Source organism: Gallus gallus, chromosome 12, assembly GCF_016699485.2.
Source record: "Gallus gallus isolate bGalGal1 chromosome 12, bGalGal1.mat.broiler.GRCg7b, whole genome shotgun sequence".
Taxonomy (NCBI): Eukaryota; Metazoa; Chordata; class Aves; order Galliformes; family Phasianidae; genus Gallus; species Gallus gallus.
This window is the reverse complement of record NC_052543.1, coordinates 16,970,451-16,998,421: the sequence shown is the minus strand read 5'-3', so window position 1 is coordinate 16,998,421 and position 27,971 is coordinate 16,970,451. Positions and strand designations below refer to the sequence as shown.

General features: G+C 40.1%; 1 long non-coding RNA gene across 4 annotated transcripts in view; it reads right to left on the bottom strand.

Annotated features, from left to right (window-relative positions):
• The window catches only part of LOC107054413, a 176,041-nt gene that overhangs the window by 88,838 nt on the left and 59,232 nt on the right, over nt 1-27,971 (bottom strand). For all 4 annotated transcript variants that reach the window (XR_003077344.3, XR_005839166.2, XR_005839167.2 and 1 more), the window contains one exon: nt 24,020-24,208. This is a non-coding gene — a long non-coding RNA (uncharacterized LOC107054413). The remainder of the gene's footprint in view (nt 1-24,019; nt 24,209-27,971) is intronic.

The following is a 27,971-nucleotide window of genomic DNA, read 5'->3' as shown; positions in this document are numbered from 1 at the left end:
ATGTCAGGAAAAACATATTAGTTGTGAGAAAACACCTCCAGACTTTCCTTTCAAATTATCTCTTCATCTAACTACTGGCCTCTAACTTTCAATCATGATGAATAACGTGTAAAAAAACCCTAAATTCTTTTCTCCCTCTTGTAGAAAACTATTTTCTGATTTATATTTACTGTCACATTTATCTATCAATTTTCTGTACATCAGTAACTGCTGTTAGGGAAAAAAAAAAGGCTACTCATCAATAAAGAGTGACAATAATTAAATATCTATCAGTGCTGCTTGAAAAGTAATAAAGGATTTGAAGACTCTTCCTACACCACATAACACTGAAGGTTTTTAAAACTGATTTTAACTTCTTTTGCTTTTAAAAATATTGTAAAGTTACTAGAACTTCTATTCTCCAATTTTCAGAAGAAAAAACAAAAATTTTTAGAGTGCTCAACACCTTTTAGGAAATAATCTCTATCAGAAAGTCCAGCTCTTCCAAACTTGATTTAAAATATATTTTAAAAAATATATAGGTTCAAATTTTGAAGCGAAACAAAAGCGTGGAAAGAAAATCCAGCAGTTAAACACTGTATTACAACATGTGAGGATATTGCTAAGTTGGAGTGAAAAGTGGCTTGAAAGGGAATGTAAAAAGTTAATTTCAGAACGGAACATTAAGTATGATGGGGAGAGTGTCTCCATAATAATTGAATAAAGCAATCATTAAGAACCTAATTTCTTGTGTAGTAAGTCTTCAAATTTTTAACTAAATGAGGAAACAACATTAAGCTAAATTGAAAGAAAAATGATGCTGCATTATTAAACTTATTAAAAGATAAATTCATAAATTAATTGCAATTCATAAGCTAATAGTCTCACAAACGCATCCTCACCCACAAGGTAAGCAAGTGCAACCTGGAGGTGGAAGAACACTCAGGAAGGAAAGCAGCTCTCCATGGGCTGCAGGCAGCAGTCTCTTGGTGGCAGCAGGCTGTGGCCATGCCATCAGCATTTCATTTCAAGCAGGCTTTATGCATCCCAGGTGGTGTGGGGCTGGCTCACACAGACACCAAAGAGTCCTGGGCTGCATGCACACTGCAAACACACGTGCTGAAATAATTGGTTTTGCAGAACTTAAGAGCCTGACAAGGAGGCTACAGCCCAGCCAGGCTGCTGTAAGATATCCTGTGTTTGAGAATCCAGAAGCAAATTGGGTAAAATGGGGTGGAAATAGGAACTGGCAACAACATCTAATAACTGGCAAGGCCTTCAAGGAGAGACTACTGCTTAGCCTAATTTTAGGCTGAAAAACGCTCATGTTCCAGTATTGCAAATTGAGTCAGTTATAAATAATTCAAAGGTACTTGCTGTGAGAGAGAGAGTACGCAGCCACTGGCAGCACTTTCAGACAACAAGAAATTGTGATACTGATAAGCTGAGTACAACTTAATTCACCAAAATCCCTTTTGCTGAGAACCTTGGTGCTAGTAGTCGCTAGTTTATTGTAGTCAACAGCACTTCTACAACACGACTGAATTTGGCACTTCGACCTTACAGTTGACTTCACTGTGGTGAACATGTTCGTGAATTAGGCTCGCGCTGCTGCATACTGCCCATGCTGTCCTCAGCCTCATGGCAATGAGGGACACCAAGCCAGGTGTGCAGTCAATTCTGCTTCTTTTCTAATTGTTTCTCAACAACCTGCTAATCCAATTTGGGATAATGAGAAGAAAAACAAGACAGCCTACAATAGGTCAAAAGCAACATCTGAACGGCAACATCACCCTCCCAGTGCCCAGATCCAGCCTTAAGCAGGTGTAGTCACTGCTAGGAGGGTCTGATACCCTGAACAAAAACCACTCCTGTCCAATGAAATAAGATGATAAAAAACACACCCAAACCAGAGAAACTTCTCCCTGATCTCTATTCACGTCAACAATGCAAGCATGAATCGACCTTAAAGCTATCAGCAAGCACCCTGAAATTTTACTATAAGCCTACCTGAAAGCACACAGCGTGTTAGACTGTTGGAAAATACATCAAACGCATACATGAACCAACTTATAAGTAAGCCAAGAGCACAGAGTCTGAGATTAGACTTAATTGTATCTAAAACCCTTTTATCAGGCACAAGATTGCCATAGATGATACAAGAAGCACCTGGTAGTGCAAGGAACGTGGCTTGTGGTTTCCAAAACCAAGAAGTTGTATTTCATTTGTGCTCTCATCAGTAGCAAACGTGACTATCACTACTCACAGGTAGAAGAAGAGGTAGACAGATTATTTTTCCAAGGAGTTTTGGGGTACAAGGGAATAACAGAGCTATACCAATTTAAAGTTCCAGCTGGAGAACCGCCTGACAGAATGGAAGTTTTACCCTCCCATCATACTCCCAGAGGGAAACAACATAAACTCTTCTAACTGCAAGTTCTGCCACCAACAGCTAGTCCTCCTGCATGCCTTCAGAAAGCCATGCATCATACTGCTTTTAACTGGGAGCTTATATTGCATCCACTCCTAATGGCTCTTTGAGAAAACACCCAATTACAACACCAACAGCTTCTGATGATTATAGCTACAATTAACTCACTGTGTGCATCAAAAACACTTAAACAGGCAATGAACGGTGGCACTCCCAAGAGCAAGAAGTGAGCAGCTCTAGGTGCTCAGGCAAATGAAGAAAGGCTTAAAAGTCAGTGTGACTACAGAACAAATGAAATGCCCTTTTTCCAAGCTTCTTGTAACTTAAATACTGAACGGGGTAGAAATACCAGCCTTCTGGCAGACGGCTATTCTCAGGAGAATTTAAGCATTTCCCCACGTACAATCTTCACCAATAAAAAGAAAAATGAAGTAGTGATTTTATTCCTGATTATGATATGCACCAGTGATTTCTGAAACAGCAGGCAAAGCAGATGTTGTGCTAACTTCATGCAATGGCATGTGACAGCCACCTTGATTGCCCTTTTCCAACCATTTAATTCAGTAAGTGGGGGAAGCAGTGACACCAATACATCTGCAAGTTCCATGTGTTCCCATAAATCAAGCATTTATATATCTTTTTTTTTCCCAGGAAAAACATAAACCCTATTAGGAATGTACGTTATGGAATATTGCAGTACCAGAAGTGCCAGCAGGTGTAATGTAATGTGGCTCTGACAGCTCCAGAGCAGACAAACTGCCTGATGAAGCCAAGCATTTGCACGCAACTGTGGATTCACATCGTTGTGGGGAAATACATCCCTATCAAGTTATCACCTAGGAAGATTCATGACAGGCACCCAAGAGAAAATTCATCAGCTGCAATAAGCTGTCAGCAGTTCTGTCCATCTGCACATCTGCATACGGGCCATACTCCCTTCCTTATGCCCAATACCCATTAGAGGTAACAAAGAATTGCTACTAACATATGTATTTTTTCAGCAACGTGTTCATAGAGGATAGTTTGAAGAGTTATGTTAATTTATTTTCAATCCCAAACCTGTGCAAGTCATGGTACATGAGACACAGCAATAGTACAAAAGACAAAGAGTAAGAGAGGCTTCAATGAATGACTCCAAAATAAAAAGCTTATTTCAGAGGGAGTGAGTCAAAACAAAATGATATTAAGAACAAAAGATATCAGCCTTACAAAGGCACTAGTCTCACTTTCCACAGCTCAGAATTAGGAACAAGATTTTCGGACCAATATTTTCTCTCTTCCTTTTCTCAGAAGCCCCTCTGTCTTCCTCTCATTTTGTCTGAGGCATTTCTCACTCTGAGGAAAAAAATATCTGTGCTTTTAACCAGGCAGAAATAAATGTATTGTGTAATATTGCTGTTGAAGTTCAAGAGTAGGGGAATCCACTTTGTCACAGTCACTTTCAATGAACAATCCAGTTTATGATAAGTTTCATAAAAACTGCTTAATTCAACATTTATGGAAGTATTGAAGATAGATGAAAGGTGTAGGAATTCAAATCTTGCCAATCAATCATTCTGTAGAAAATGAGCACCCAGAATGATAGGAATGAAGATAGGCTTTTCATGTGCATATGGTCCACTAGATAGAATGATTGAATGTTCTTGCATTTTTAATCAAAATGTTCGTACCATTTCACTATCACTGAAATTATTTTCTTCCATCACCATTGAATATTAGTACTTTTTTTTCCCCCTTTTGGAGATTAAGTTGCTTGCAACATTTTCAATGAGAAAGGGAAACACTCTTTTTGAAAAGCTGCTTGATAAAAGATTCTCTCTGAAAAAAATCATATATATATATTATAAAATCTTTTCAAAATGAAAGATCAGAGGCCCAGCTTTCAAACAATATAACAAAAGAGAACAAAACTGCATTGTGCCGTATCTCACAACTTGAGTCTCAAAGTAGGCACACTAGCAAAATTTTTAGGGCAGAGACTGCCTGTTAGAAATGAATTTTTATAGATTCCTGCACAAGAAATCTTTGTCAGAAATTATGCTCTTTAAGTATAACCATGCTACAAAGACTACTGATAACAACCTGGGTGGCTGGGTGCAACAGTGCTACATTACAGTGCAGATAACACCTCCTTCCTTCTATGTATCAGACTGTTCAACAGGTAAGAGCCCAGCTGGTAATGGGGCTGGGAGCCTAGCTCAGCCAGCCATTTGGTCAGGGTTCCAACCTGAGCATGACCACAAGGAAAGCTTTATTTATTGGTTCCAGGTCATTTGCAAAATATTTTTTTCTGTATCTTCTCTATAAAAAGAGCCCAGGGAGATCAGCCTAACTTTGCACAGAAAGTAGGTGATAGAAGGAATGGCAGTATTCCTGTAACCCTGTCTATGTTTTTCAGACACTTCAGGGAATAGGCTCCACTTTCCAAAAGGTAAGGAAGAGAGCCAAGTTTTAACTGATTTTAATATTAACCTATTTCCCCTTCACTTAAATCATGAAAGTTGCAGTTTGATACTTAAGTGATAACATATGGTACAATAGACACTATTATCAGCTCGATGAGTTATTGCAAATAACCAAGATTACTGAACCATTTTCAATGAGTTGAACAAGCTGGAACCGAACGCAAACTCATTGTAATTTCACGTGTGGGAACATTTATCACAGTGAAGTTTTGATTGATTTTTGCCAGTTAATACCACGTAAGTGCCAATGTTATCTTTCTAGGCTTGGAATATCTAGTTGAAGAGATAATGATTTCCTTAACATTTTGATTTTCCCATTCGGCTGATAAGACAAGTTCATAGTTTGTAAATAGCATGAGACTAAAGCATAGATATAGTGAAATACTATTCCTCCCACACAGAAGTTGAGTGTGAACCACTTCAAATAACCTGCACTGTACTTACTCCTGCATAAATTCATAGAATGACTTAGGTTGTAAAGAACCTTAAAGATCACCTAAGCTCCAATGCCCCGGCAATAGGCAGGGTTGCCAGCCATTAGATGCCCAGAGCCCCATCTAACCCAGCTTTAAACACCTCCCAAGCTGATTCCCATTGTCTGATTTTTCATTTGGTGCTGCTCCTGTTGTGATTGAGATCAGATCAACACAGATCATCGCACAACCTTCAAGTCTTTAACTGAGCAGTATTCACACTACGATGTCCTACAAGACACACTTAACCACAAATAATAAAAAAATAACATCTTTGTCCCTGTTAATTCCAGCATGAACTTCCATTGCACAAAAAAAGGTGCAGACTAATGAGAATAGGGAAATGCTCTCAATTTTGAGATTTTTTTTTTTTTTTTGAACACTCTGAAATCCTTTCCCAAACTGAAAAAGAAGCGGCTACCTATTTGTGCAATCAGTTGTAGCCTTTCCACTGATTTCAGAAGGTCTTGCCAAGACAGGTGAGAGTTCATTACTGGAGTCAGCCCTTCCTCCGCTGAAGCACAGAACAAGTAAAGCTTCCTCTTGCATTTGTATTTTGTTGCATTCCCTAACACCTACTGAATTCTGTGTTCTGGTTTGCATTTTTCTTCTGGACTGTAACATCTGTAACATTTACAACTTCTTCACCCGTAGACAGATCATCAGATAGATTGATCCTGGGTTTTAGGTTTCTGCCTGACTACGAATACAGATAGAAAAGAGGAATCCTAGACATTGACTTTCATAAAAATTGCAGGAATTTCAGTTTCTGAAAGCTCTTCCTCCTGCAGCACTTGGCCAGAACTGCCCTGCAGGTTGTGCAGGGGTTAAAAGCAGAACACGCATTTGCATAGTCCTGCACGCACCTGTCTCCTTAGAAAACAACACTAAAACCTCCAAACACTGACTTGGTTTGTCTGCCATGGCAGAGAAACCGCAAACAAAACAAGGACGGAGCAGCACTCTGTGACGCCTGGCAGAGGGACAGAGCCCACCAGGAGCTGCGATGGGCTTCAGGTCACCTCACCCCCAGAAGGGACACAGCACATCCTACAGGCAGCACCAAAAGGCAGCCCCACACAGCTGTGCTCGTACTGCAGGGACAGCCCATCCTCCCCACATCCCAAAATATCGCTCAATGACACTCTGCTTCTGCAACTTGCCACAGCATCTGGAAATCGTTGCTATTTTATAGAGGTGGAAAATACAGCCAATAAAATAAATCCAGTCCGATTATTTTGAAAAGGACAAAGGCAGCAGAGGTGACAGAGGTGTAATTGTTAGCCAACCCTACAGCACTTTCCAGGAGAGCTATTTAAACACCTGATTCCATTGATAAGAAAAATAATAAACAAAGTTATTATGAAACTGTTCTATCTGGCAGCCAAAAGTCCAGTGAATCATTTATGACCATATACCTGTGTCTCCTGCCTTTTCTGTTCTTTTCTTTTTCCCATCACAAACTGAAGCTAGTGATTCTTAGAAAAATAAAATGTTTTTTTATTTCTTAAATCAACCCAAAGGGAATAAAATATTGAAATGAGCAGAAATACAAAATAAATGTTTGTAGTTCTGTAATTCTCCAAAATGTCAAAGAAAAACATAAAAACGTATGCTCTGTAAGTTTTCAGCTGAACTTGGCATGACAGCCTATCTATTATTTAAAAGATGCTGAAACTCAATTCATGACTTATTAAATTCTTGTTACATTTCGTTTCCAAGGGAAAAGGAAAAATATTTCGTTCACTAAAGGAAATTCAACTTGCTGTACAGGACCTTCCTAAAAAAAAAAAAAAACAAACATGGAGATTTCTAAAAACTTATTCTGAAACAGAAGAAATTACAACCCCCAACTCCATAGCTTATGTAACCACCTCATTAAAGGATGTGCTGTATATCCAACAACCATCAACAACACTCCAGCATTCCCACATCCACTGCACAAACGTTCTGCATGTGAAGTAACCTGCCATGTAAGAGAGGGGTTAGTAATAGCCTCATACAAAACTCACTCTTGACTCATCCCTCATCCACGGGATCCTTCAGCCTACTTCCTTTCCTTCCCCTGCAAATACAGCTCTATATACATTAGCCTTCACCTACAGCAAACTTTATCATTGCTTGGTTCAGCCAATAGCATCTCTGCTTCAGACTCCTGAAACCTCATTTTTAGCCTTGTTAATACGGGATCAGTTATGCTCTAGAACAAGTATTTAACAACCACAGGGATTCAAAACGAACAGCTAACTGAACTGATTTAATGAGACAAAACAAACTCAATGACACTACTTATAAAATCTAATAAAGTTATTTTAATGTACTCTGGAGGTTAGCTATTCAATTGGCTTCTAAAATCCATGCCAATATTCTTAAAAGCTCTGAACACCAAGCTGACAGGTGCAGTGGTTACTCCGTATGACATGGATTTCAAATGCAGCTACTTCAGCATATGAACCCACTGATAGAAGACATAATAAAAGCACATTATTATGAAGTTGCCATAACTGTCAACCAAAATTACAATAACTAGCTGATTATCGTACACAGATAAATATCCAAAGCCACCCACTGGGGTATGTTTCCTAGAAAGAAAAAACAAACACAAAAACCAACACTAAGTTTGTTTGCCACATTTTTTCAAACAAATTGTCTAACTTTCCAGTATTTCAAAGCCAAAAGAACTGTTGCCATTCAGTAACAAATGCTTATATAAAGGCAGAGTTAAATACAAACCCTTTGAAACATTCTTCCTTCAGCCACAAGTTAACATTCATCAGAGCTGATTTTGACATGTTATCATCATGAGCGTAAAATACTGAAGTATTAGAATTATTTTCCTAAAGTGTTTTAATCACTTTAATGCTGTTGGTCTCCTGACATTTCCTAAATGTTCCCTATTTCCATATCCAGGCTGGATGACATGCGGCACACCTCTCCCATCCCTAGGATGCACAGTCGGAATGGGTTCAAAGAGCTTCGGCTTTTCCACTGATGTGTTTGCCTATCAACAACACTCCTGAGCAAAAAACACTCACCCAACACTCCTAGTCCTGCATCCTGACTGAGAGCAGGACAGAAAGACTTACGTCATTCCAGAGGGGCCAAGGATCTTACAAACATGAGAACAGCAGAGGGCTGACTTACCAGCTCCTCATTCGAGCCCTGAAGCTTATGGTCTGTGTTCGTCTCATTAACATCAGCACTAACATTAACACCACACTCCTCTAGCTCCTGAAGCAAATTCTTTTGCCCTCTTTTTAATGCAATCAAAGGATAAGCAACAGGTCCTGTTTTCCAGATGACATCACCAGCTGACAAGGAAAGGACTTCCTGTTCAGCTGTTATTCCTTTTATTGTGTGTGATATGCAGCATCAGTCTCAAAGAACAATGATTTAGACTTCTTTGTAAATAGTTACTGACTGGAATGTATTTTATCCTGCATTGTCATTTGCCTTTAATAGCATTTTTAATATCCTTGCTGTAGTCAAACCCAATAAAATTTTGTTTTTGCTCTGGGGTCTTTGCAAAGATTCATGGAACAGCCCAATCTTTCAGCTTGGAAGCATATTGAAAAAGAAATAAAGATGCCTGTTGAATATCAAGTATAGCTGTTTTTCTTTAGACATTCTACTTTATAGGTCCAAACCTACAAATATGGGATTCAGTCGAAGCAGAAGGAATAAAGCACCTCCAGGCTGGGCTGGGTGATGCTGCACGATGGAGACTGTGTCACTCCAGACTTTAAAAGGGCAAGGAGGAGGGAGCCAGTCACTTACCTCCATCCCTGAGAAGGTGATGGAACAGCTTATTCTGGATGTCATCACCAAGAAAGCAGAATAAAAGGTTACCAGAAGTAGTCAATATGAATTCACCAAGGGAAAATTGTGCTTGACCAATCTGACCGATAGAATTCTGTGATGTCATGACCAGTTGGGTAGATGAGGATGGAGGATTTCCTCCTGTACATGGAGAGGCTGAGAGAGCAGGGATTGTTCAGCCTGGAGAAAACTGAGGGGGGATTTTATCAGTGATTATAAATACCTATTGGGCAGGAGCCAAGTGGATGGGGCCAGGCTCTTTTCAGCAGTACCCAATGAGAGAAAAGAGAAAATGGGCACAAACCGAAAGATCAAAGTTCCATACAGACATGAGGAAAAAGTTCCTTACTTTGAGGGAGGCAGAGCAGTGGAACAAACTACCCAGAGAGGTTTCAGAGCCTACATTTTCTGGAGCTATTCAGAAGCCCATCGGGATGCTTTCCTGTGCAGCACGTTTTAGTGGGAGGTTGGACTAGATGAACTCCAGAGGTCCTTTCCATCCTGATTCTGTGAATATCGTGTTGCAAACTTACTACAAAACTTCCCTACCAACCACTAATATTTCACTGTTTAATAAAGAAGCCCAACTTCTCTAACTTAACATAGTGGGGAGAGAAACAGCAACAATATTCTCTCCACACTGTTAAAGATACAAAGTCAAACACGTGAACGTTAGAAATGCCAGAACTGAGATTGTGCGACCTTAATTTGCCCCTGTGTGCTTGTGCATAATTATATGGTCTCTAATTAAATAAACACAAACTTCAATTAGAAGATCCTGCCTTGTTCAGCAGTACAGGATGGATGAGGAGTGAAGAGTGTGTCTATAGGACAACCTTATGTCACAGGAGCGGGAAATCCTTTAAGCTGACAACTGGAATTTGAGGGAAGCAAAAATTTAGTCTCATCTTCATGGAAATCAACAGAACCATTCCACTTCATACTATGAACAAACAGGAACAGTCACCAAACAGGACACAGCTGGTGTATAACACTGGATGGAGAAAGTTTCTGGAAATTCTCCCATTTAAAGAAGAATTGCCACTCTTCTGCCCAATCCTGGCCAAACTCTCCCACATTCACTCTGCTCTTCCTTTCAACTCAAACTTTGTAATGTGGGCAATACACATCACCAAGCCAACTGAAATGAAATCCATGCTGGTATAAACCTGAAGAAACTGAGAAGCTCTGCCCCTACCTTCCTTCAGCTCCAAAAAGGGCTGCAAATTCAGAGTAATTTGTCCCATCACCACCCCGCCGCCCCCCCACCCCACCCCTCGAGCTCTTACAAGAGCCACAAATCCCTGGTTACTTTTGATTTACAATAGAAGCAAGGTCATCCTTATAATGAAAAAAACAAGGTCTATATTTTCAGCTACTGAGATACAATTTATCATAGAGATCAATGACACTTTTATTCTCTATATAGAGATGAACTATCCATTTGGCCGTAAAATTATCAAAGCATTTTTCTCCTTTTTTTTTTTTCTGTTTTTGTTGTTGCTGCTTTTTTAAAGCCTGTTTCAGGAGCTGCACCATTTGAAAACCAACTCATAAAAGATCTGAAGAATTTCTTAGCATTAGCATCCAGTCCTCCCAGCCCTAAAACACAGTTCACTTTTCTTCTACTGGTGGCCAAAAGAAAAGGGAATAGTGAAATGAGCGAAACAACACCTGTTTGGGATGGTAGAAGGTGATACCAATGGCACCCTCTGAGTCAAGAGATATTGCTAAGCTCTTTCAATCAAACTTGCCCTTTCTCAGCCCACAGGCTTTTCACCAAAGCAGTCACCTCTAGAGTCTGCACCAGACAGAAGCAGCCACAATGAGTTATCCAAGCAGTTTCCCAGCATTACCTTTTTTCTAATAGGACACACTAAAAAAAACCTTACATAAAATTCTCCACTCGAGCCCAGCCAAACATGTTTTGCACCTTGTCCTCAGCAGCACTGCTGAGCAACCAAAATCCAGTTCAGATCTTTCTATGTACAAAGACTGGCTATCTGTCCGGTGCTTTTGAGTTGATTTAGAACTGTTCAGTTGTCTACTTGTTTTGGAGTAACAAATATACTATGTAGATACATCCCATAAGATACTTCACAGACATGCTTATCGCAATTGACTTGTGTGTGGTTACCAAGGTTCAGCCTTTGCTACAGCAGTGTCCTGTACCACCTCATGGAGAAAAACACCTACCCACAAGCACCAGCCAACATGCTCTACCATCAACGCCACTGACACAGTTGTAACCACATGAAAAGAATATTTCTTAGCCATCTTTTCAAACAGTGTGGACAAAGTTATGAAGGATGTGATGAACAGGTAATCACTGGGCAGCACGCACCGTACCTGCACCAGGGAGCTGAATCAGCAGAAACTCTACAGAAGAAACAGCCTAAATCTTCTGAAAGGTAATATTGTGCCTTCCCATGCTGTTTGAGCTACAGCCTTTGTCTTCTATTCCCATTGTATACTATAGAAAGATCAGCCTATTACGGGGATTTAATTTTTTAAAGAAAAATATAAAAAATTAAAAAACTATCTCAATTCCCCTGAAGATGTACACCCTTCCTAAGCTGCTACCATCATTTTCAGGAAAGGATAGGTTAGGATTTTTTGATTGGCTTTTTTGTTTCTTTCTTTTTTGGGGTTTGTTTTTGTTTTTTTTTATTGGAGGAATTTTTCTTGTGTTTCTGTTCCTTTGGTATAGATTCACAATACACTTTCAATATTTTCAGCCTTACAGTATTTGAATACATGCACTTCCCAAATAATTATTTTCTGTTTAGTTACTTTAAGACTGGGGAATGCACCTACATTTATACCGATCTTTACTGCTTCTGCATACATTTCTTGTCAAGTTGTTATGGACAACCCCATGTTTGCATCTACCAGTACAGACAGCACAACACTTGTTCATAGAGATTTCCTTACTTGGATGATTTCCAGATAATGAATGTTGAGAGATTAAAGGGAACCTTTTTATTCTCTGTACCATCCCGCTAATTAACCACATACCTTAGACACATTTATCAAGAACAACAATGTGGGAGGAAAAAAAAATACTTCCTTCATATTTTTTCCATTGGCATTACAATTCATTCATATTTGTCCAGGCTTCTGTACCAATGGCTGAGGTAAACACTATGGACACACTTTTGCATGGCATTTTATGGAGAGCAGACACTAAAGGACAACAATTTGGATGTCTTAGAACATATTTGACTTTCCTGAGTAAGTCACTTTGTAGTACATCATCACGGAAAATCTCTATAACATGATGAACAGCAAAAATTGTTTTTCTTTTGGCACATATTAAAAACAAGCTTCTCTAATAAAAGATGTTTGGGGCCCTGATTCAGCTCTTTGTGCTCTGTGTTCATTTGTGGATACATGAAGGGAGAAAATGAGTGCAAAGTACCATTAAAACCACCTGCTTGTTCTATTTTGCAATCACTTTACAATCAACCTACAAGGTATTAAGTGACTGCAAAAGTGCATGACAATGGAGAAGCAAAGAAATTGAGATACAATGAAATCATATGCTTGATCCAGCTGTGTCCTGAGCACCATCATTTTTGATCCATAAGCACATTTGTAGGAACAAACCACTCAGCTTTTAGGAATGAAAAACCTCAGTGGATTTTCTCTGCCATCATAGATCATCAGAGACATTTTAGGACAGTTGCTGCTCTTGGCTGAAGGATTGCCCAGAGTGGAAGCACCAATCTCTTCAGAACATTCTGTGTCCCTGTGAAAGAAATACTGGAGCTACTCTCCTGCCACCAGCAAAACACTTGCAACTTTTGATTTCATGACTTCAGCTAATCCCAAGCCCAAAGCATCAGCCAATTATTCTACCAGAAGCAGTCAGAAATCTGACTTATGATGCAAGACAAAGTTGCCTTACGCCGAAGAAAGCACCTTGGCTTCTGCAAATTGGGAATGGACTAATGGAATCGATTTAAAACTTTTTAAGGAGCAAGTATTGGAACAAAACAGATTTTAAAGCTGTATATACACCAACACACCAGAGGTAGCACCATCCAGCCTAGATCCACACTGGCTGCCATCTCCTCTCTGGGGGTTTGCCCATTTGTCCTTCCCTGCTCTGGGCCAGGCAGTCATAAAGCTAGCAGGGAGCAGATTACCCTCAGCTGTTGGATTCTGCAGTTGTAAGCAACAGCTCCGCAGTGATTTAATGGCAAATGAAAAAGCAAGGTCTCTTCACTAAGTGTAAACTTTATCATCTGCCTACCTAACAAGCTGTTAACAAATTCACATCAAAATGAATTAATACAGGAGAGATATTATTGCACAGGCTAGCAGAAAAAGTGTGTTGTTTTTTTTTTTCCAAACAAGTAAGCAATGTTTCCTTTTGTCTGTTCAACTTCACCAAATCTCCTATTGCCTACATATTTCATGGGCAGTCATCCACAAGAGGGTCAGCCTCTGAGATACAAGATTTGCTTGTCAGGCACGTGCCAGAGTAAAGCACCTCCGTGTTTCAGTATTCAGGAGCCAGCATTAAATTTATCAGAGGTAGCAGCAGATGGGAGATCATCACAGAAAGTATACTTTCTAATTCACAAAACATATGCGCTGATGCAGTGTAGCATCTATGCAACTTACAAAAAAATCCTGTACACAGGAAACTAATTTATGTTCATGCATCTCACTTTTTGCATAGATTTTTAAATAGAATATGTAAAATGTGTACATTAAAGTACACTGGATGAAACAGAAGGCAGTATCTTGTCCACATACATTTAAAGTTTGCTTTTAGATAGAACCAAGAGCAAAGCTGAAAGCAAAAGCATGCAAACTGAGTTTCAAAAGCAGCTGGAAGAAGAAGAAAGAAGAAAAAAGGACCCACAAACAAAGAGAGAAACCTGAGAAGAAACGAGTATGAGCTGTTTGCAGTTTTAGAAAACATAACACAAGCAGGCAGATGGCATTTCACAACTCCTTTAATTCAATGTCTACAGCTGAGCCGTATGTATTCCCAAAACTCCTAACAGTGATATAGAATAGCTTACATCACTATGGACTTACATTTCCAGGAGCTAGATGCTAAAAGCAGAACGTAATAAAGGCTGCTGCCTGTTCTGGAGGCTCAAGCCCCCTGGTGTTTACTTACAGCTACAGCCAGGCAAGGCATCCTCTAAAAAGAGCAGCCAGTTGACTGCCACATCCTAGCCTGCACTGAGAGGTTAAAAAGCAAAACCCTCACACTGATGTATTCAGCTAGCAGTGGGCACCCACCAGACAGAACACCCTGTGCACAAACATCCCTCCCATCTTCTTTTTCACTGTTCACTGGTGCAAAGCCACTTACACAGACTCCATCTTACACAACCCAATGGCAATCTCTCCAGCCTTGCATGAGCTGATGATCTGGGCCAGGCCTCAGCTCAACACTGTCTTAGAGCATCCCCAGATTCTAATAGAGCTGGCAGCAAGGCCCTCCCTCATGCCTTGAACAATCAGAGGGGTCTTGGGACACCCACTTTATGCGTGCTTTACAGACTCTACAACCTTCACCAAGCATTTTACATTCATTTTACATTAATTCTATTGATCCTATCGATGACAATAGATTTTAATAATAAAAGGGCTACTTTTCATGTTGCTCGGTACAAACAGGAACAGTAAATCTCTTCAGAGAAGAGGTCAGAGATGGTACTAAACAGGAGACAAAATTCTTCAAATCTTTGTTTTTACAGAGTTAGCCCTAGAGAGAGGGAAATACCTGCTGTGGGAAAACTGAAAAGTGCACATATTTTTAAGGTAGCATGTAGCATAGGGTCGTGAAGCTCATTATCACTGCTAAGCAATCATCTGGGCATGACCTCTGTAATGTAGTACTATTTAAGACAACCGAAGCAATGGGTTTGCAGTATACTGAACTAATGAAAGCAGGAGACAGACCTACTTTTTTTTTGTTGTTGTTGTTCTTCTGTCAATCCTAAAGGAAGCAGAAATAAAAACAAGGCTAGGTAACTATGTCTAGGAACTTGCTGTGCAGTACTGTGGGAATAAGGAAAACCCAGGCCTTGGAGCAGTGCCATGGGAGCATCGGGGCTGGATGCAACCTCAGTTCCAAAATGAAGCCCAGCTCACACTGCACCACAGTGCCGCACCTCGGCATCCCCTAAAAACAGGGACCATGAGCTCCCCCTCTCCAACAGACATTCTGCCCCGAACACCCGTCTTCCTCACAGATATGTGGTCAAACACTGCTCTGGGTGACTTCCCATACCAGCTGGTCATGGTAAATTGGCCCCCCTTTGGCTTTCTACTGGGAAAAAGAAAAAAACAGCCTTGTAACAGAAACTATCACTGTTACTGTTATTTGCTTTCTCATAGCACAATCAGATTTTAGGTCTGTTTGATCTGCAGTTCACTTTGTAGGCATTTTGTGTTTTAACAGGTTCTTCTTGGCTGTTTCTCCCTTTGGAAACAGTTACCCCATTTCCTCATACTTCATGATACACACATAGTGGATTTGTGCCTTTGTTCTCCTTTACGTCTTTAGATCCTCACATTGTGCTAAGCCAACACACAGTAAAATAAAGAATCAAAGCCTTCACTGCAATGAATGATATTTTTCATTTGTCTTTCTATTCCTCATCTTTCATTAACGATGCACAAAGTCTTATCTTCTGCTTTCTTAATCCTTTACCCTCCCCTACCCTTTATGCTTTGTGATGTACATGAACTTTTGTGCTACAAACTCTTCAAAGATATAATTACACTTTCATGCAGTGAAATATCTTTGTAATCTATGATCAAAGACCTGCTATATCTGGCTGCATTCATTTTCTTTATTTACTCTTTCTGTATCAGCCATTATTTGTATTAATTTTTACTACAGTGCCATGTTTTTCAATTCATCAAATCAGAAAGTCAAGGCAATTCCAAGCCACGTAGGTCAGTGTGCTGGTGGTCTGACTACAGGGCACGTACATGGAAACACAGAGAGTAGGACTGAGTTTCACCCATCACTGAGATCGAGAGGTAGCCATATTGCTTTAAAGAAGCAAAGCTCATTTCACATTAAATTCCTTTCTATCAATGTACAGACGCACATAACTACACACACTAAAAACACAAATGCTAATGCTTAATCCACAATAAATACAGATCTCAATGCCTTGTGTACATTCCCAGTGCAGTCCATCTGAATTACAGCCGCATTCTGAGGACAGATCACACCTCTGACCAGGGAATTTTTTGTTTCTCAAATACTTTCATTTCTGTTGAAGCCTGTAAGGTACTGAATACCCTTTGTAGCTTTAATTCATACACATTCTTTTTGTAATTTTAATATTTATATTCTGCCATCCATTTCTGACCAGTTCCTTTTTTTATCATCTTTTTATTTCCTTAGTCTTTCATTTCACAAAGTTGGAACTTCCCCATAGTCAAATCCCTCCTCATGCACTAACTCCGGATGCTGAACTTTGTCATAAACGCTTTCTGAGCCCAACTTTTCATTTGAAAAAGTGCATCTAAGACTTGAAATATTTTTCAGCTCTTCGAAATTATGTCACGTAGCTATTCTACATCATTATTCTACATTATGCAGCCTTCTACATCAATATGCCTGTTTTAAACAGGTGGCTTTTCAATGGGAGCCTTTTGTTGGTTTTGGAGTGTTTTCATAAGTGGGCTGCTTAGGCAAGGGATGACTGAAGTGCAGTGCTGCAGGTAACCAGAACTGTAACTAATGCAACAAAATAGACTGTTTCATAGGTAACATGGAAGTAGTAAATAAATATTATTAAATTGGAATTTCAAAGCCCATATTAAAAAAAGAACAGCACATTTATTTAGCACCATAGCTGCATTACTGAATATCAAGAGCACCAGAATAAAATATGTCTAAAGAATGAACAGACACATCAATGAAAATATGCATCCAACACTTTCAATCCAAAAATACAGACTAAGAACTCAACAACCATATCCAAACTACTGCGAAGCACAGGTCTTTTGAAGATTTTATATCACAAACTGGCAGGTTCAACAGCAGTTAAATTTAGCATCACTTGTTCTACATTGTTTGTGATACTGTTGTTTTTAATGCAATTCTGTATATTTGGCAATAAAATTAAAATTAAATACTATTAGCTTTGCACTGTTTCTCTACCCAGAAATTCAGCAGTACAGAACCCGACTTTACGCCACACGTGGCCCTTCCACAGCCTGGCTTTGTCACAGAAGCTAACACAGGTTTAGGATTATTTTAAACTACTCTAACTAGGCCCTTCTTCTTCTTTCACAGCAAGGATGCAACCAGGCTAGCACTTCTGTTTGCAACAGCAATAATGTGCTTTAAACTCTATAAAGTACGTATCCCTTACAGGGTGCCTGAAGCTGCCCTCGCACACCACTAAGGAGGTATTTCATCCCCGAGCACTAGCAGAAAAATGACTTAAGTGGGTATTTATACTCTGACATAGTAGAAGCCATTAAAATACAGACAGTTGCCACACTGAATAAAAAATTGGAGCAAAACACCACGGTAAATTTAATTACTGAATGTAATACATGTGCAGATTTTATTGGTATTCCCCATCTGCAGCTCTGCAAGCCTTTTGTGAACAGCAGCACTACGTGTGGGACCATGTCTGAAGAACCAGCTCTGCTGCAGAGGGTCAGGGATGCCACAGAGATGCTACCCACCAGAACGAAGGACATGGTGATCAATTTCACGCTGCTGCAGTGAGTCAGCAGCTTCTATCAAAACCAGTCCTAGGATCAATATCCCCGGATGTAATTCTCATACTCATTCAGCTCTTTAGGAACAAAGAGGAACTATATATATATATATATATATATATATGTATAAAACGCTGTGGATGACCACAGCATCAGCCACTTGAGCAATGATCTCAATAAGCACTAACCACCTCAATAAATAGCAATTCTAGCTTTGCTGTGGTAGTATAACAAAAATACCCTCAACATTTTATACCCTTTAGTGCATTAATAAACAAAAGTAATCAACCCTTGCAGAAGCTGGAAACGTATACCTGAAAATGCATTAGTACCATTTTAAAGCAGAACGCAATGTTACTTAAAACATCATGCTCTGGAGTTAGCAGTCCACAAGCCAAATTCTGTCCTTGGACAAGAAGTTAACTGCAGTCGGAGCACCCTATATGCTTTTTATGGTAAAAAGACAGCTACAGAGAGAGGAATTCAACTAGTTGTCACTGATGTTGAGCCAAAAAAAAACCTTTCTGGTTACAGCATTCTTCTCTACAAGGTCAGAGGTGAGAACAATACTTTTATTACTGCTCATAGTTCATTTTATTTGAACCATGCATGAATACAGTCCAAGAAGGTAATTAAAGGCATAAAACTTCTCTTGCATTGGACTATGGGTTGTTGTCAGTTTGTTCTTACTGGAGAAGGATAATTCTTTACAGCTTGAACTGAAGTTACATATTTCCACAAGACAACACAGAATGAAAAAGGGAAACAAAGAAATACATGCTTTACCAAAAGCCAATAAAAAGGAGACGGATTAGTTTTCAATCATGCTCAAATGGGACAAAGAAGTAAATCTAACTTTGCAGATGTATAAAGGAAAGATCCATCTTTGTTTCCGTGGCTTAAATCAAAGTTTGGCAAGAAACTTAATAATATGAAAGAGGGAAAAAGATCTATAAGATACTTTTGCAAAACTAAATAATTGAAACAATCCAAAGACCTCAGGAATGACTGTAGCACTGTTTCAACATGGAAAAAACATGCTGTTGAATTTAGTATGGTACACAGACTGTCACTGAACACCAAACTCTTCAGAAAACCAGCCTGGCAACTTCAGAAGCTCCAAAACCTTACAAGAATTGGCTAAAGCATTACAGCTTCAGCCCCTTCACACCCGTGCATGCGTTCTAACCAGGGGTGATATGGATGCAGCACACTTTGCAAGTGTAAGACTGAGCCCAGTACCTCCTTATGAAGTTTCTCTGCCTTGACTGCTTTGTAGCGCCTCCTTTACACAAGCGCAATGATGAGAGGAAATTTGCTGAGAAAGATCAAGTCACACTTAGAAATGACAACCTTTTCTAGAAGCCCCAAGCACACATCGTGAAGAACAAAGTTGCTGAGAAAATAATCATGGCTTAGGTAATAAGGTAAATTTCATTCAGCTTTAACTCAGGTGGTCATTTCCTTCCGCAATTGCAGCACAGGAAAGTTTATTTCTGGCCCTGTCACAGAAGCAATTTCCATAAAGACCTTTCCAAAATGTATTTTCTCACCTTAACCCCAGAATGTTCAGAATGTCCAGCGCTCAGACACTCAAATGCAAGATGAAAAAAAAAAAAGAAGTAATCTTTCAGGAATCCACTCAGAACGTCTCGCTCACACACCCGAGAGCTAAACTGACTGGAATTATCCTCACTGGTCTGCTTGATGGGTGCTTTGAAGTTGGGAAAGCAACTGGCTTCCTAGCACCAGCCAGACTTTTTAGCTAGAAAATTTGCTGCTAATTCAGTAGTTCAAGACATCAGCAAGAGCTTCATATTTCTTTCTTCCCCTCTGGCACTTCTGATTTTTTTTTCCACTTTGGTGCTAAAGTTCTCCAGTTTGTTACCATGCCCAGAGCAGGCTTATGGTGTTACTTGCCAGGCAAGAGCCAGAGGGCTAGTGGAAACTCCTGGATTGGTCTTAAGGGATCAAACGGTCTCCTTTAATCTCAATTTTTGTATTGACATTTTATCACAGCCAGTTATATCTCTAGCAGGATAGGATATATGCATTCCTCAGCTGTGAGTGAGTAGCAAATTGTTCCAGGTTCTCCTGTTGCAGCTTCATTCTCCCACCTTGATTAACTGAATCTCATTTCCTCAAAGCTGCTCAGTGTAATACCTGCTTCCCCAGGATCCTAAGGTTGTTGCTCCAAAATGAGTGCAGATTATTTGGCCTGCCTACTTACCAGCTTTTGAACGCTGATCTAACGTGATTACTACCTCACATTTTTGTGTTTTGTATTAGCCGAGATTGTAATTTCAAATATTATTTGATTCTATTCCTCTCCTGATCAGTTCAAAAGAAACAAAAGGCAGTAACTAAGATGAAAGCTTTAATTACAGGAGGAAGATAAGACACTGCAGAAGTTCCATGCGGCACAATCAGCAATGCATGTCATTTGTCATGAAACAGGCTGTCATGTCACAGAGCGTGTGCAAATGAGGACTGAGCATCTTCCAGAGCTAGGGAGCACTGCACACTGGCTGTGAGATTTAGAACTTGTTATAAAGAATTGAAACACACAAAAAAATAGCAATCGTTACTGTACACAATGGGTATTCACAAGACAAGCAGGGAAAGGTGCTTAGGAACAGGAAAGGAGGCAGGTAAATGTCAGTTAAAAAAAGGTCAAAGACAAAGCAGCCTGGATCCAAATCACTGAGGAAAAACAGTAAGATCGGCTATTTTTGAAGCTGGCTCCAGAACACCCATTGCAGTACGTTCATACACCTGTCTCCAAACTGATATTCTGCATTACTTCTGTTATTATGGAATACTAATCTCCCAGTTACAGAGAAAAAACGTCTTTCCATAAAAACAGTTCTTTAAGTAAAATAGTAAATAGTAAATGTTTTTAACTGTTATTGAATCAAAAACAGGTTATGCGTTCTATTTTTAGACAGGTGAGAAAGATATTCTGTGTTTCTCCTGATCCAAACTAACCAGAGAGAGCAGCAGGAGTGCAACCAGGCTAATGGGAGATTCACCAAACATGACATGAAGGAAGATTAACATCAGAGCTGCGTACCCTAAAGAGAAGGCAGCTCACTGGGGGACTGCAACATCTTCATATGCAAGGAGTGGAATATAATCTTTTATCCATACCTGTGACAGATAAGTTACTCAGTTTTCCTGACTAATTACGAGGAGAAAGATTTAGGGCAAACACGAAGAAAATCTTTCCAGTGGCAGGGATGAGGAGGCAGAATAGATTAGCTGAGAGCATCTCCACCATTGGAGATCTCTCAGAACAGATTGAAAAAATATCTGTCGGGATTAATACACAGTTGATCCTGCCTTGGGGCTGATAGATGCGTCACACGACCTCTCTAACACCTTTTCAGATTATTCTGCCACAATACTGTTATGTGGTTGTCCACAAAGTCTGGAACTGGATTTGATAATGTGAAATGCTGCTTCCAAGATTTTCTAGGAACACACAACTGATGCAAGATAAATCTCAATTTCAGGTACCACAGAGCTGTTTGTTTCCCTGCTGTAGGAAATGTCATCTTTATGCAGCTGGGAACATGCACAGAATTTAGAGTAATTATTTTTTGGCTTGCAAGCCAGTTCTGAAGGGTGGTAGATGAACTGTATTGCAAATGTACTAAGGGATAATTCAGCAAAGATTTTTTTTTTGTTAGAACCATCCTTGAAATATAGAGATCTTCAAGTATTTCAAATTGCCTCCTGGAAAGGCTTCATTTTTGCAGAGGTGATATAGGTCTAACATAGCTTGATATCCAAACTGGTTGATCTTTGGGAAACACAAAGGATTTAGACAGCATTTTGGAAGAGATCTTGCATTCAGCTTCTTCAAGCCATCCACTGGGAAGGCTCCCAAACCATTTCTGATTAATATCTGATCGACTAAGTTAGTTCTACCTTCAGTACAGACAGAAGGCTTCCACCATCTCTACTGATAAACAGAATCTCCAGCCTAAAATCTAGCTCATGGCAGTAAGATTGAACATCTTTTCAACAAAGCTTCCACTTGTGGGAATCATTTCCGCTAGAGAAGTATTAAAAAAAAAATGCTGGCACTGACTTTAAAGTACCTATACTCCTAATTATTCTTTTCCTGTATATAATGAACGTCCATGCTTCCGAAAATGTGCAATTGGAACTATGTTAACAAATCTTTCAGGCTCCAGGAAGGAAAGGGCTTTACAGGTATTAAAATTTGAGTTCTGACTGTTAACTCCGGCTATAACTGACTTATGACAGACACTTCACGTATGAGAGCAGTCCTCTCATACCAGGTGTGTACTACACCACATGAGATGTCTCTATCTTGTGTAGCATGCAGTTGTCTCTACACTATCTCTAACCCCAAGCAAAAATATAACTGAACTGAGTTGTCTGCAAGCTACAAAGCTCCTGACTGATGAGCAGAAGATAAAAACCACCTGCATCATACCCTGCACGCTTCTGCTGGAGGTCAGGATTAGGTTCAGTCTCAGCCTGTGAAATGAGCTCTGTTCACTCAGCATCACTCTGTGAACCTATTTACAATGCCATCTGCTTTGATCACACAGGTCGTTCATCTAGATCCCATGCAAATTAATTTAAAGCCTCAGCTTTAATCAAAACAATTCTTGCTCATGTTACAGATGTGTATTTTGATCTCATCATAGCCCAAGCTTTAAACCCCTCACAATACTTCGCCATTAGTGGTACATGGCTTTGCTCACCCATCTACAGCTAACTCCTGAGGTTTCATTATGAAATAATAATAAATACACATGAACAACAAACAAGAGAGAACTCTCACTGGGATGCTCCCTGTAGGATTCACCATCTCAATCACCTACGCTGACAGAAATGAATCAAGAAAGACCTGACATTTCACAACTATTCAAGCTCTGCAATAACCAGCTTCTCTTCTCTCTGCAAATAAAGTGTTGCAAAACAAGGTGCCAGTAGCTATTACAGTGATCAGCTGAACTTACAATGGCAAAAGTTCATGCTAGAAATCTCAGTTCTTATCTCATTATGAGAAACTGCAGTGAAAAGCATTGACCAGGGTTGCACAGTGACAGTGGTAGATGAAATTTTCTCCCAAATCCCAGTTTAACACCTTACTTTGCCCTGCATTGCTCAACAGAAGGGAACAGTCATGTAAACTGCTTTCCAGAGCAGCTTGATCGCTAACAGCCGTTTAAGGATGAGGTAATGCTGGATAGCAGCTTTACAACTTAAATGCACTGCTGCAGGTTTCATCTTGGTTACAAATCTCTTTCAGAAAGGGAAAGAAGGAGGTTATTACCTCTGCTAGTTCACTTAACTTGCTGGATAGAAAACACAAAGTGCAGTATCCCAATCTCTCCAAGAAGAAAAATGTCACAAAATAACCGTCTAAGTCCTTTAGAATTATAATGCAAACTCACATGTAGAACTTTTGCTCTAGTTAGGATTTCCAGAGCAACAAAACATGTATTATGCAGCTCATGGACTGAAATGGTGCTTTTGAGGCTACTTCAGCTATCAGTTAAATATGCATTGATTTCTTATTTATTTTTTTTAAAGAGAAGAGATGCATTATTAATTAGGCAACAGCATAGAGGAGCTTCCTTGGAATTAATCCAGCTTGTCATTAAAAAGCATACTCAGAACACCATCCTGAAGAAAACTTCTTAGCAACTCAAGGGGAGGACTTCACTCAGCAAGCTCAGTGGCCAACCTTTCAAGAAAAGGGTATCAGGACAGAATATCTTCTCTGTAGTTTATGCTGAGCACAGTTGAAAGTTCAGGGAAGGGAGTAGGGATGGTCCCTTACACTGCTTAGTCCCTACAAGTTAAAAGCAGGATGAAGACTGCTTGTTGGATTGCCCAAGCAAGTTCTATCCTTCTTTTTCTTCACACTTGAAAACCACTAATTTCTTCTGAGAGATTCACAACCCACAGTCAGGACAGAAGAACTAGCAAATACCACCCAACACTGCCATACTCTTCCAACAGTTGAATGATGTTACCACTTGAAGTATTAAATCCATAGTCCAATTTGAGACGCAGAACAGTGTACATTAGTTTAATGAATTCATTCTAAATTGAATGGTTAAAAGGTTCACGCTTACCTTTTAGGCCCAGCTGTGATCCTGCTGACGAAGTAATGTAGAACTGGAAACTAGGAGCACTCCGCTCAATAGAGGATGGATGTTTTTGTCCTTGGTGCAAATTAAAACAATCTGTAGGTGATTTCCAGCTTGTGCTTACTGACAGCACCAGTGCAACACAGACAGATGCAGAGAAAAGCCAGCACGGACCTGTAAAGGAACAACAGAGAGACCAGTTAGCATAGCAGCCAAAAAGGCATGCCACTCTTCTTTAGGGTGTTACATAATCACATTTATACTCAAAGACATGTAAAACAACATTCACTCATATTTCGCAGGAACATAAATGAAAACACAGGTTTCAGGTAACGGAGCATGAGCCATTGATTGCTTGATAGAGCACAAAACAGAAGCTTATCAGAAAATAGTCTCTTGCCTGTTTGCACAAAACAGCTGGCAGGCCTGATTCAGCTAGGAAGCAGAGACAGGACAACCTAAACGTGCACCTACAGCCCTACCTCAGAGGATCTCTGAATGTGGTAACAATGAGTTTTTAATCACCATTTCCTTTGAAGAGTACCTCTGGTATGTGACCTCATGCTCACACACAAATCAAGTAGGCACAGCTTAAGCAGCTCCTGCACAGCAGCTGTCTATAAGCATGGCCTACAAATGCAAGGAAACACAACCTGGCCTCACTGGCAATGAAAGAGTATCAGCTTACTTGGATTGCAAGTTACTACTTGAGGCCATAAGCCCACTGAAGTTAAGCTGTGTTTGACCATCAAGCATTTCTATCAACAAACGTTTTACTTCCTCCCATCCCCAGAGAGAATTAAAATTCTCTTGAATGTCTTGTATTCAGCAAAGCCCAGTGCCAGCTGAATGAAAGGACAAGTCATATCTGCTTCCCTACAGGTCAGCCTACAGGGAAAACAAGGGTACCCATGCATCCACCATGCCTCCAGCTAGCGGGCAGACAGCTGCCAGTTTAAGGCTACAGAAAACCTGGTCAGTGAAGTGCTGGGAATCAGCAGCACACTGCTGGGCACCCAGACTTATTCAGCTTCTTGCAAAAAGACCATCAAGCAGAACAGCTTCTTCTCACAAGCATGTCCTTGTGCCAAGTTGATTTTGTATTATCACAGCAAACAAGCCGGGTTCTTCACACTGATCTGCTGCATAACGTGGGCCAGGTAGGACTTCCCATAAATAACACTGGAATTAGATTTGAGCTTCAATAAAAGCATCTGGTCCTCATTACAATAATGCCCAAGTGGATGATACCAACCAGCCAATCTGCTCCTTTTACTTCTCTTCATAGAGGTAAACTCCTCAAACCCACCACCATTCCAAAGAATTTGGGATTTTAGCACACAGCTCACCCACCCCGTCAGATGCCTGTGATGCATAGCAGGGTGTGTTCCAGATAAACATTTCCATGTGCAAACTTCAAATATTCATTTCCAGCTGACTGGCCCACACAGAATACAGAAGCTCAGAAGTGCACTACAAATGCATTTGGATGCCACATCACTTTCTGACAGGTGCTGGAAGCAATTCAGGGAAGTTGCATTAATGCAACTTTAAAGCAAGAGGACTCCAGGCTAAATAGAAAAAAAAATCCAGAGGGAAGTACATACAAACTGACAGGGCTCTTATGTCAGGCTGGTCATTTTGCCTTTTCTCCCTTCCTTTTTATTTCCCCCTTCCAGAGGGACTCAGGCATTAGGCTGAGTGTTGAACTGTCAGTTCTGATTTTCAGCCTTAGGAGATGGATTTCCCTCCTGACTTGAGTCATGCCCATACTAACCTTTTGTGATTGTGTGTGTGTAGTTAATCATATGCAGCTGCACTGAACTTGACTGTCAAAAGGCTGAGTAAATATAACTACACCCTCGTTATCTTGTTTAAAGGTAGAAAGATTAATTTGGATTCTAACTGGAAATACTGATTCAATGAATAAGCCTGAAATGTAGTGGTTTTCAATTACACTAAGAAATTGGTCTTTTGAATTTCCAAATTATGCAAGGCAAAGCACATTCAATTTAATCTATACGTGGGGGATATATTTGCCATCTTCATAGCACTCTGTGACAGTGGGTAGTAACTACAAGGCAAGTGAAAAAAATGTAATGTTGGCCATTGGTGCCCTCCAGGGGCTGTGCACAGTATAGCTTTCAGTCAAAACAACAATTTTTCTTGTATTTTAGCACATACAGTAATTTTCACATATTATGACCCTGCTATAAGAGTGTGGGTGTTACTATTCATGTTACACTCAGAGAAAAAATTCTACCTATGGTCCCACAGACACTGAGGTGTTTAATCAAATAGGAGCAATGCAAAGGACATATGCATTTGTATCAGAGTACTCCAATTTCCTTCGCCTGGATTCCTGAGGAAAATAAGGTTTATATATAATCACGTTTTGCATTGGTCTGCTCCCTTCCATTAGCCTGGAATTCTTTGCCTGGATTCCAGTAAGTGTGGGGGAAAAGTAGAGGTCATGAATGTACTACATGCTGCCTGAATTCATGAAAATAAGCATTGAGAAATGAAAGCAAATGAAATTGATGTCCTGAGCGTTGGGAGACTCAGTGCCTACATCCACTGTAGAGTGAGCCTTAACATGCAAAACCCAAAGGAAAGTCAAACTCATAGCTTCCGTACCTGGCATGAGTTATTACTCGAGCCCACATTGGGCTGCAGCTTTACAAGGTTTCCTTTACTTTCCAGCCTCATTTGGAATAGTAACTACTCCTTAAAAAAAATGCTCTTTCTGCAAAATTACAACTCAAACCTTCAGTATGTTAGAGGTAACCACACCATATTAAAACCATATCTCCTTTCCATTCTCACAGCATTATTACCCAATGAAATCTTAGTGGTGGACTGCTCCTCTTTCACTGAAGTGGGTATTTTCCTTTCAAGTTTGTTTAAGGACTAGGAGAACTCAGAAAGTCTTTGATGTAATTAATATCAGTTAATTGTTCCTAGTCTTTCTTCTACCAGTTTCAAGTGGAAATCAAGTCTGCGGAGCTAGCGAAGACCATCTTGGTGCAATTACAATTTATGATGAATGATTCAGCTTTAGCAGCTCTCCTCAAGCCACAGCACAATGATTCTAAACAGCAGACCTGTAGCAGCGATGACATAACATCAATTCCCAGTATTTAACATGCCTACAAGCTAGAATGTACATTCTTGGTTTGCTGCTACATTTGACCACATAGTTCATGGATGAGAAATTACTTCAGAAATCAGAATGGCAGGTAATTAGCAACACATTCATGTCTCCCATTACTTTGTTTTGTTCTCCTTAAATCATTTCCCATCCATGTTTTCTCATTGTTTTCAAGGTTTATTTGTAGGTACTTTCAATCTCAAAAAGCAGCTTCGCTTCTGGCAATGCTACTGCACTGTTTTTGCAACCTGGCAAGTTTGGGGTTTGGGTTGAGTACAGTCATACACTACTAAAAATCACAATAACAGTCTAAAACCTGAATACATCTCCTGAACTACACACCAGTCCAACCTTATTCAAAACAGAGCTCTATACTGTAATACATCAATTATTATGGGATGAGCACCAGCTAACACCTATACCAATACACCAAAGCATCTGAGTTCTGGCCTTTGGGGGTCCTCAGACACTGCTAGGGCTGCACACCCCTCCTTCTGTGCAGGCAATAAGAAGGGAAGTTTTACCCACTGAGCCTGTCTCGTCTGAGTCATTTCCATTCACACGGGGGTTCCTGAAGAACGATCTCTCACGTTTCACTGCCTTCTCCTGCTGAAGCTCAAGTACGTGTGTACAAATATCTTCATCACTGCAAGCCAACGTGAGTCAGTTCAGCAGCTTTGCCAGCGCCGCCTCCGGTAATCAGTGCAGCCCCAGCCCAGCGCCTGCAGGTGGCACCGTTTTCTTGCATATTTCCAATCCGTGCCCCACAGTCGTATTCTGAGGGGA